Genomic DNA, 11,171 nt, shown 5'->3' with positions numbered 1-11,171 from the left:
CTAGATATCCTTGTGTGGTTACATACTCCACTCGTGTCAATCACTGCAGCTTCTTTACAATCAGTGCTGCTGTGCTCAGCACCTGTCCCAGGGATTTAGGATTTGTTTTCCTCTTTTGAGCAAAGCCAGGACCCCATTTCTTTTATTATATTGTGGCAGCAGCTTCAGGTGAGCAAGAATTATGGTGATAGTCACTTATCACGACCAAAGCTATTTCTTACTTGCACCATTGTGCAAATATGAGTGGGATCCAAGGTAAATTGAAGGAAACAAGGGAATTGTTCTTAGGCTTCAGCACTGTATCATACATAACCAGCTTCATTTGTGCAAGCTGTGCAGAGAGAGCTCCATACAGGGAGAGGAAGGCAGAAAACAAGAGCCTGGGGCTACTGAAAAGAAGAAGGCAGGCAAACAGCCACCTTATACAAATGGCTCATTTAAAAACCAAAAATTCAGTTTGTCTTATGCTTGATAAGGTAGAGGATGAGAAAATTTTCATCTGTCAAAAGTACCTGACCTTTAAGGTGGAAAGTAAGAAAACAACAGCAACACAAACAGCAAAAATCTTTAGGATTTTGAGCATGATCATAATTAGATGCTTTGTAATTTTCATTGCTGTTGGCTGAAACTATACTTTTGGCCCATTTATCAATTATAGAAGAAATTATTTAATGACTACTGCATTTCCCGAGAGTGTTGCTGGTGACTCCCTCGCTGTGCTTCTGCATTACATGTGCACCACCTCTGCTCAGATGACTGCCAGCCCTCCCCCACAGGGCTCCACTCCGCACCTCCATGGTTCACATGCCTCAAGTCGAAGCTCTCAGTAAAATACTTTCATTTAGAATAACTTCTATAACTGTATGATGGAAGAACTGAAAATTGTGCATATATATTATCAAAACATGCTAAGTGCCTCACATAAGGATGGTATTTGCCTTCAAATTCCTTCATGAAATGTAGGAATTAATCACAAAGAGTTCACTTCAGCAGGGCTTGGAACCCCAATGCTGCCAATGAGGGGCACTCTGTGGAGAGGCAGGGAGCCTGGCTCACCAAGAGCTCCCAGGAGGATTGCAATATCTAGGACAAAGGCTATTATTATCTCATTTATTACGTGATTAAGCTTGAGAACATTTCAGGTGCTAGGTTAAGTGACAGCTACATGTTTTCTGCTGCTGCTGTGTTGTCTCCATTTGGGTACTAAGTAATTGAAGCAATATTTACCTGCACTACCTGTTCAACAGCACTATAATGAAACCCATAGACTTAAGTGACAGGTACATTTTATGCTAGGAAGCTAAAGGATTATTAGAAAGTGGTTCATCGTTACAGCTCAGATGATCTGGGAGTGAGAAAAGTCTTTCACCCATACCATCTCCCTTTATATCTCTCAGGCATGTCAAGAATATCTAGCTTTTGGATTTTTGCTTCCCCTGCTGGCTGATTTCCAACCTCATTTTTTTCCAGCTTTGTAAAATCTTAATTTCTGACAGTTTTCACAAGCTGCACTTTAGAATTATTCCATCCATGTAGTGACTTCATCTCAGAACAGCCAAGATAAACAATTCTAGCTATTTTGATCTTGAACTCTTGATCAGTTCCAGATTTTTGTATATTTCTTAGGAATCTGTTAACATAGTACCATACATTTTGGCAACCTGCTGTTGTTTCACTCAACAGCAGTAATGCTGTGCTCTCTGGTTTAGATTTTTTCAATTCACATTAAAGCTGCAATGCCTCTGATTACACATGACTAAACGCACCCCTGAACTGGCAAAATTTAACATCTACTCCAATACCCAGTTAATGTAAATAAAAATGCTTCAAATAACATCATTTATTAACCCATTAATTAGTATTCTACTGACCTTTTCAGAATGCCTAAGACCCATGAAAACAAAGGCTTCTTGAGAAACAAAATATCCCCCTTAGTTACACTCCAGTGTTGTAATACTCCCTCACATATTAATTTATACATTGAAAAAGAAGCAGGAAAATGCTGTATCACAAAGCTGGAACAAACAGGTAAGTTCAGGCAATGATGATAACACTGAATATCTTTCCAGATGTCAAAGGTCAGTATCCTCAGGTGAGAAAATTACCCTATACCCAGTACTCAAAAGAACTAATAGTGTCATTGATTTAGTTGCCCAGCATTTAGGAGTCTGAGTTTAGAGTCCATTTTGAAAGAGAAAGGAGGAAAAAGAAATCCAAGGTAAAAACAATTTTCTGTTACACAGTTCACACTCTGCAAGTCTCTGACTTATCTAAATCTGAGAACAGATGCTACCAGCCAAGTAGGACAAAAAAAATCCTGATACCAAGTACATTAGTGTAATTTATGCATTCATAAAACTGATAGACACGTTTCTGAAAGTCTTTAAAGTAGAAGTAATAATGGAGCTAGTCAGCAATTTACAACTAGCAATTAATCATTCTTACAATATTCACAACATTCAGTTTTGTTCTTGTTATTTGAGGAGGTAATGATTAATTGATAAAAGTTTAGCAAGTGCACTAATAGCAGGTGCTTCTAATTGCAAACTCTTAGGGATAATTTGGTCTGAACTACTTTATGCTAATTTGTACAGCATTAGTCATAACAGTCTGTAATTTCACTTTTAGAACAACTTTTTCCTACAGTCACTATAATCTAATTAAGAATTTTATCTAGTTATTTGTATGAGGAACACTGCTGAATTGTAAATGTGGGAGCCTGATTACCATAAAAGATTAAAGAAGAGGTCCTTAAAAATATGCCCCCACCAATTAAAAGCCCTTACTAATTAGTTTCAGAGAAAACTGTTTTAAAGTACCTTTAATGACATCATTTACCCATATCTCATGTAGTTTGAAGCTCAACCCCAATATCTATATCCCCCATTTTTTCTGAACTTTCCTTCTAGCAGCAAGTACTTCTCTTGGAGGCATCAGTGGGAGATGCTGCATTCAGGTACCTGTTTTCCATCTCTGCAGTTTTTAGCCACTAAGCTGACAATTATTTGTCAATAGAAAGCTCACTGAGGTAAATGAGCTCAAGCTGCTGGGTGAACAAGAGTTAGCAAACAACCAGACAAACAAGCACATTCTTACAACAGCCAAAGAACTGGACAATGGTATTTGTTACCCAGCTGCTCTTTGGGCAAATCTGCTATATCAACTCCTATTCTTCTAAAAACATCTCAGCTCCCGATTTATTCCACAAACCATTTAATGCTGTGCTTTTCAAGCAAACTGTGGTGTATGCCAGGATCCAGGAAACCCCTTGATCATGTGGCAAGCCCTCATAGATGTGATAACAAGGTAAAATCAAAATATATACTGCAACAAGTCCTCTTCTCCAAAGCCATTTTACAGACATACCCCTTCCTACAAAAAACAAATGCAAATAGCAACAAATACTGTAATATTCTATGTGGAGCATGTAGCTTTTTTGCAAGGCATTTAAATAAGTACTTGAATGTTTCCTGGACGACAGAAATACTCAGGGCTCTTCCATGATACTGGATGAGGTCTTATCTCCCCAAAACCTGAAAACAAGTTTTCAAACACATTGGAAACACTTTCTGCATATATTCAGTTTTCTTACAGAAATCCACATTGTGGATTATGTAACAGCTAAAAAGCCACACTTGGTGGGTGCTCTCTACATTACTGGTTGCCCCACTGCTGAGCTGATCACACAACACAACTGGAAGCAAGGCACAGCTAACTTCTCTCATCTGCAGCTCTCAGTAACTGGGGAGGTTTGACTTAAACCAGAAGCAGCTGCCAAACAGATGTTCTTGCTGAGGCATGCAAAACTGTGTGCTGTATGTCTCTGACTAAAATGACAGTTGAAATCTGCTAGCTAGTAGTTAAGCCGTCATCTTTTACAAGGCTTTGGGAAAGAGAGATGCATTCTGGACTTGGTTGTACATAAGAATTGCTGAGCCTTGTGACTAGGAAGGAAAGTTCCCTTTGGGATGCTAAGGAACTTGCCTGTATTTGCATTCACCCAGGTGGTGTCCGATGACTGTAGGATCAGGTGAAAATTACAGGCTCTGAGCTCCTCCCTGACAAGGGTCATGCCATGTGTGCAATAGCTAGAATTTAATATCTGAAACTAGTGTTTAGCTGGGAGCCCAGATCTGTCCTTTGTAGAACAGCTTAATAAATATTCTTCCCTTCTGCAGAAGCAGCACTTCAACTTAATGCTTTTTCCCTCTGCATTATGGTTATCAAAATAGATTCATGCACAATAGAGGCCCATTAGCATCTTTATCAACACAGCAAGTGGGCCAGGGAAGAACATGAGAGACTCACATCAGCAGATCATTGAATTTGCTCTTCCCCTTCACATGCACACACTTCTCATACCTCACCATTATGGACTGGATTTCAAGTTCCCTTGAACTTAAATGATTTATTACTAATGCAGTGATATAGGCCAGAAAAATGACTCATTTTTCTCCCTGATTCCTGTCCTTCACGTGGCTTGAAAATAATTGTCAACATAGCAGCTAAAAACCTGAAAGCCAGTGATTAACTTTAAATACCAACATAAGCTCCAATTGCATTATTCTAAAACTTCTTATGCTATAAACATCTCTGTGGCACCCAAGTGCCTTCCAGTAGTGTACAAAGCGACCATGACTAACATCTGTCATGTGTCATTAGTACTCTCATCCCTCAAGGGGGAAAGCATTTGCAGTGAAGTATTTTGTTTTGGTAGGAAATTAAAAGAAAAAAAACCTGCACCCAGCTATGTGTTTATCTTAGAGGAACCAAAACTAAGGAGATGTATTTTACGTGTGGAACAGGGTATGAGCTCTTTGAAGGTCCCTAGCTCTTGGGGTAATTTATAAGTGTTTATAATTATAAGAGCATCTTAATTTATAAGCTGCTCTTACAGCACCCCTTTTGCAAAGTCTACTTTCTGGCACTGACCTCTTGATCATAAGGATGCTCCATCGGGTCTGAAGAGAAAGATGTCAAACCCAAAGCAGTCAGTTGCCTTCTAGCAGGCCTGAGCCTAAGCTATGGGTCTCTGAATAGAAGGACTGAGGAGCTGAACTTGATTCAATGCCAAGTAATAAGTCAGCAGAATGAAAAAAGGCTTGATGTGCTCTGGGAACTCCTGGGGTGAGGAGACTCCTGTGCTCTCTGGAGTTTCCAAGACTCACAAGACTTTATGGTGAGGTACTGCTGAGCTTATTACAAGGGCATTTACAAATTCCCCTGCTGGCTGACTGGAATCCCTGCCACCCATCTCTGGTTTACCTTCTCCCATCTGCTGTCCATCACCACTGACTGTGCCGTGCTGCAGTGGCATGGCAGGGTAGTGGGACACCACGTTTGGTCACATGGAGGAAGAGACAAGCAGTGAGTGCAACCTTCACAGCACTTCCCCATCCAGGGCTCTGCAGGCAGCAGCTGGACAAGAACTGGAATGGAAAGAGTTTGCTCTACTTTGCAGTACAGCCTCTCACCAGTGCCCACCAAGACCACCTCAGACCAGCTGAAGTGGTTAAGGCTGGAGAGTGCTCCTCGAGGTCCAGGATTCTTCCAGGACTGCAATGTGAAGCTTAAATTACACTATCTAAAACTTGGCCAGGAGTATTTTTTTAATGAAATGTCTGAAAACATTTTTTTAAGGAAATGTCTGAAAACCGGTCTCTGGCTTAGCAATGCAGGCTCAACCTGTAATTTTACAGTGACTAATCACTTCATTACATGTAACATTGGCTTACAGGACTGTCCTTGAAGACCTGGAGTGATACAGCACCATCCATGGCAAGGAGAAAAGCCACCCCAGATGCTTTTTTCCTTTTGCTCCAGACACTCAGGGATTTCCTGGCTAACATCTCCTCAAGAGCAAGAAGAGGGTTTTGATTCATCAACATATTTTTAGTCTGACCTTTAGCTTCCTTCAGCATTGGCTTCAGACAGAAACACAGCAATGCATCAGGCCACTTTTAATCCAGTAGCCGGCATCAGAACACAACAGTGCCTTACCTGCCCAAGCTTTAGCACACAGCTGATTTGCCTGTGCTGGTAGCTTTGCTCACATAGACATCATGTCTAGAAGAGGTCCCTGAGAACACCCAAGGGTCAGCTCAGCCCACCCTGCTGCAAGAGCTCAAACCTGCTGACATCCAAGTAAAAGAGAGGTCAAAATTCCATTAAAAGTTTGCTCTTGGAGGCTAATGCAAGAAATGGAATGAACCCATTCAAAATCCTAATTTAAGAGCCTGCAAGTTTGTCACAGACATAGACTATTTTAAAGCATGTTTTATACAATAAATATATTGCAAAAGAAAAATGCATACTTTTTTGTGTGCTATAATGTGGTACTTTTTACTTAGCTATTTTATCACACATGAACATTTTACAGTTGCACCTGTGGATGGTATATAGTTACTGTAGTGACAGAACTACTAAAATACCTTTAAATACCTCCATGGAGACATCTTTTTCCACCTCTTTGGTACAGCTGTATTTATAGCAATAGCAGTTGCCAGTTTTTCAAGACCAGTTACTTTGACTTATGATATTTTCCATATTCCATGAAATGTCCCTTATTTAATATGCTTTACTGTGACATTTTTCCTCTTCCAAATGTTTTTGGTTTACAATATATGGATAACAGAGCATAAATATCTTATTCTTAAAATAAAGAAAATCTTGTTCTTGGAATGCAATAATCCTGGAAATTAAGAGCTAAAAGGCATGATTGGTAAGTGTGCACATAACCTCCTCCCCCCTCACAAAGTTTTGGTAGTGACACACTGATGAAGCCAGGTGCACTAAGAAAGTAACTTTTCTTTTTAAAAAGCTGACACTAAAAAAAAGCTATTTATATTTCTGAGAAGAAAGCTGGAAAAGGATGAGTTTGAAAGCCTGCACAAACCTGCAGCACAGCTGCTAGCAAACAACAACCAACCAACAAAACACTAAACCACCATCAAATACCAATCCTGCCACTCCAGCTGAGTTTGTAAAACCTCTCTGCTGCCACTGAATCAGTAATCCTATGATTTCTCCATTTTGTTTGGGTAGCTTTTTCAAAATAAAAATGGAAGAGCCAGTGACTCCAGATTATAAGAAACAAATTCTTTCTACTCTATTTTACTCAGCTCTGATTGTAATCATATTTATGTACAGCATAATGCAGCTCTGGTTTCAGTTCCCAAATGCCTCATTTTTTAAATGTTCAGTTTTGTAACCGTGGTGTGTAGGACTTCAAAACTGAAGAGCTTGCCAAGAATGGGTGGACAGTTCATCCACATCCTCCAGAGTATGCTCTATGTCCCTTTAGGACACTGCACAATGTGCTACATTTATTACTAGCTATATTAACTCATGCTTCACTACTGACATCATACCATACAATGCTGCCCTCTCTCAGTCCCTGCTGCATTTGTAAATCTGCCCTCCAACATCTCCAACACAGCTCCAACTCTGCCTTATCTGAAATCTCAGCTGCATCTTGCCTTTCTGGTTCCTCATCAGGCTCAGGAACTGACTGTTATTACAAGTTCAGGAATGCATGTCCAGTCAGCACACTGGAAGATTCTTGAACTTGGAGCACCAGCAGATGAGTCATTTTATGAGGAAGTCTGGAGAGGCACTTTTTAACAAGAGCATGCTGTAATAGGACAAGAGGGAACGGCTTGAAACTGAAGTGAGGTGGATTTAGACCAGACATTAAGAAGAAATTCTTCCCTGAGAGGGTGGTGAGGCACAGGCACAGGTTCCCCAGAGAAACTGCAGATGCTCATTCCTGGCAGGGTTCAAGGCCAGGCTGGACGGGGCATTGAGCAGCCTGGTCTATGGGAAAGTGTCCAGCCTGTGGTGACCAGATGATCTTTAAGGTCCCTTCCAACTCAAATCATTCTATGATTTCAAAGTCTAGCACTCATTGTCCAGGCTCAATTCTTCCTTTACAGATGCCTCTTTCAACTTGTGCCTATTTTAATTATCCTAATTTACCTCTAGGTGACCTCTCATTACACACTACCAGCTAACTTCTACATTTGGTACACCAACTTTCTCCCTGGCTTCTTGGAGGCCATAGCGACACACAAAAGGTTTATTCAAGTTTGCACCTTATTTTGCAGTGAAATTCCAGTCCCACTACCTTTCAATCCTTTGAATGGACGATCAATTTGGATTAAGTTTCATTAAACATACTGTGCAGAAATAAATGGTGCCACAGGAAAGCTCTTAACATACAATGACAAAAAAAGAGAATCATAAATGTGTATACCTGGATACTCCTCTTACTACCATCCTATCCATGTAATAAACATGCTCATAAATAATTACAACAAGAAATAAAAAAAACCAAACATGTCTCTTTCTGGTAGAACTTTTCCTGTTCCAGAAATGCATATTTGGTAAGAATCTGTTTCCTTTGTGTGTGACAGCTCACAGACGTGCAGCTCATTGTTGCCATCAAACATGTACAAGATAGTTAAGAGAAAAAGAACTGTCAAGGCAAAGATTAGTTAATGAATTAAATATTTTTATAAAGTTTATGCAGAAACTGGACCCAGTCCAGAGCTACTATATTGCAACATCAGTATCTCACAATATGGACAGGATTCACACGTATTATGTTTCCTCAAAGTATGATTTAAAAATTATGATTTTTATGCTTATGCGGCATTCTGTCACACTGGTGCTTCAGGTTTGGCACACTGAGGGCAGTTTCCAGTTCTGGAGCACCACTGGGTCACTTTGGTCAGTATTTCTCTGTATCTACCACTGCAGAGTAAGTGTTACGTGACTTCTACAACAGCCATGGCAATCCAGAGTCACACAAGGAAATATTCCTTGCAAAAATTGGGAGCCACATGTTCTGTGAATTCAAAGAATAAAGATTTCTGAATATCTGACTTGCAAAGGCCTCTCCTGCCAGTATTAGACAAACTTTAAGAAAAGCCTGAGATTTCAAAACATGGTCAAGAAAAGTACTAAATATTTCCTGACTCACCATGGAAATGAAAGAATTGGCAAAATGTCTTTAGCCCAGAGTGCTGTAAATCAGGATCCTGAGCTTCTGGGCATTTTGGGCTGCAGTTCACACTAACATACCTTACCATGATTTATACTACCTCTGTGTAATGAAAGTAGTTTGGGACAGCTTGATCAGCCCCCCACCATCCTTGCTCACCTCTCTTTCCCTGGTTCCTACTCTCACCAAATAAACACACACCTCAAACCCCCCTCTCATATACCTAAAACAAACCCCTGCAACCCAAACCACTCAGACTAGCTGCAATTACTAACACAAGGGTTTTTGCTGTAACTCTAATTGTGGTCCATTTCTGTAGCACTTGTGAATGTAGCAGCTCTGTCTTTGGGCTGTCACTGAGATCTACAATGCAATGGGCTTCTTCTAAAAGATTTTGGTTTTACTTGGTGCAGTCAAAACTAATAAAAAAGTTCCTTCTGTGAAGAAGATACCTCCCTCAGTTCTTTCAACACTCTTCCAAGCACATTAAGAACCATGTTGTCTGTCCTTGAGACCCTGAAAGGGACTTTGAAGTAAAGAACTGAAAGGATCTTATGAATTCAATTTTAGAAGAGCCTCTGTTTTCCAATTCAGCTGCTGACAAAAAGAATCCATTCTTTCTAAAAATCTATTACATTTGGATAAACTTTGATTGCTACAAAGTTAAAGTAAGAACACTAGATGAGTAGATCCCAATCAGACCCCCAGAACACAGAGCTACTGGAGAATATCAATTTGCCACGGCTTTTTAAAGAGCAACAGGACTATCTTGCCTCACTGTGGAACTTCACAGAAGATGGTATAACTAAAATACATGCAGTGGGATAAAAATAGTTAATTTTTACTCTTGGGAAAAAACCAACCCAAAACTGAATCACCACCACTACCATAAAAAAACCTCCAAAAAACCTGAGCTTGATGCCCCATGACTGTTATTTAGCAGGGTAAATACTTGGATATAGTGTTAAACTTTTCTGTGAAGGAGTCTGAGGATAAAGCTGCCATAAACACAAGCCAGACCTATCACTACAGACCCTTTCTTTTGCCATCTCATTTGAACCCTGTAATGTTGTTACTAGTATATAGTAAACAGGAAAAAGTCAGCAACTAGTTACAAAACTCAGTCTAAAACATCTCATTATTTCTTGCCAGATGCTGAAGATTCTCCTGTCAAGTAAAATTTTGCTATTTCAAACACTGTTTTATCAGACTTAGCAAATCCACAAGAATTAGTAGCTGTTCTCTGAGATCATTAGTTGGGTTTTTTGGGTGGTAGGTTTTGGATTTTCTTAAGTGGCTTTTCCCATCAGCAGTACTCAGAATTGACATCTGACTTCAAAGCAGTTTAAAGACCATTAGGACCACACTGTGACATTGCTGAGTCTAAATTCCAGAACACATTTGGATGTGCCTATTACACCATATAAGCTCTCTTTATTCCCATCCTCCCAAGTCATTATGCAAACCAGGACCAGCAGAGACAGATGTCTCAAATAAAGGATGAGGGAAGTATAGTCAGTGGGATAAAACACTCCAGAGAAGACAACAGATGACATTATTTATAAACAAACTGGCATTGTGAGCTGTACAGTGGGGGTGATCAGAAACAATGCTCACTCATTTTTGGATATTGTCAGACAAGTCAGCAATATTGTTTTACTCAACAAAAAAGTTTGAAGCTCTCTGTGGGTGTCAGATAGGTATTAATAACTTATGGGTAAACATCACAGGAAAAAAAATTCTGGCACCCAGCCTCTCTTTTTGCCAGGATAGAAAATGATTGAGCAGATGGTTTGTTCAGAAACTGCAGCCTTTAGGAAGAAGCTTGTTTGTAAAACTGAATATGTTTTGCAACCAACAAAGATGTGGAAATTTTTGTCCTTAGGAAGTTTTCACGGATAACAAGAGGACAGGAAAAGTCAGCACACTATTCTGGTTCAAAAGGAGTATCTACTCTAACTACTTTTTTTTTTCCTCTTAGCAGGTTGTGGCAGTCCAGTGCAACAGACCATAATTAAGCATCTTGACACGTTTATGGAAGCCTTGCTCTCAGACAAAAACCCATGTCATCATATTCCTACTGCAGTGATGATGAATATGATTAGCAGGGTTTTTTGCAGATGGGACAGTTGCTTTCTTTACATGCTCCCCCTACCCCTGGCTACTT

Source organism: Zonotrichia leucophrys, chromosome 6 (genome assembly GCF_028769735.1).
Source record: "Zonotrichia leucophrys gambelii isolate GWCS_2022_RI chromosome 6, RI_Zleu_2.0, whole genome shotgun sequence".
Lineage (NCBI taxonomy): Eukaryota > Metazoa > Chordata > Aves > Passeriformes > Passerellidae > Zonotrichia > Zonotrichia leucophrys.
Note: the sequence above shows the minus strand (reverse complement) of the source record.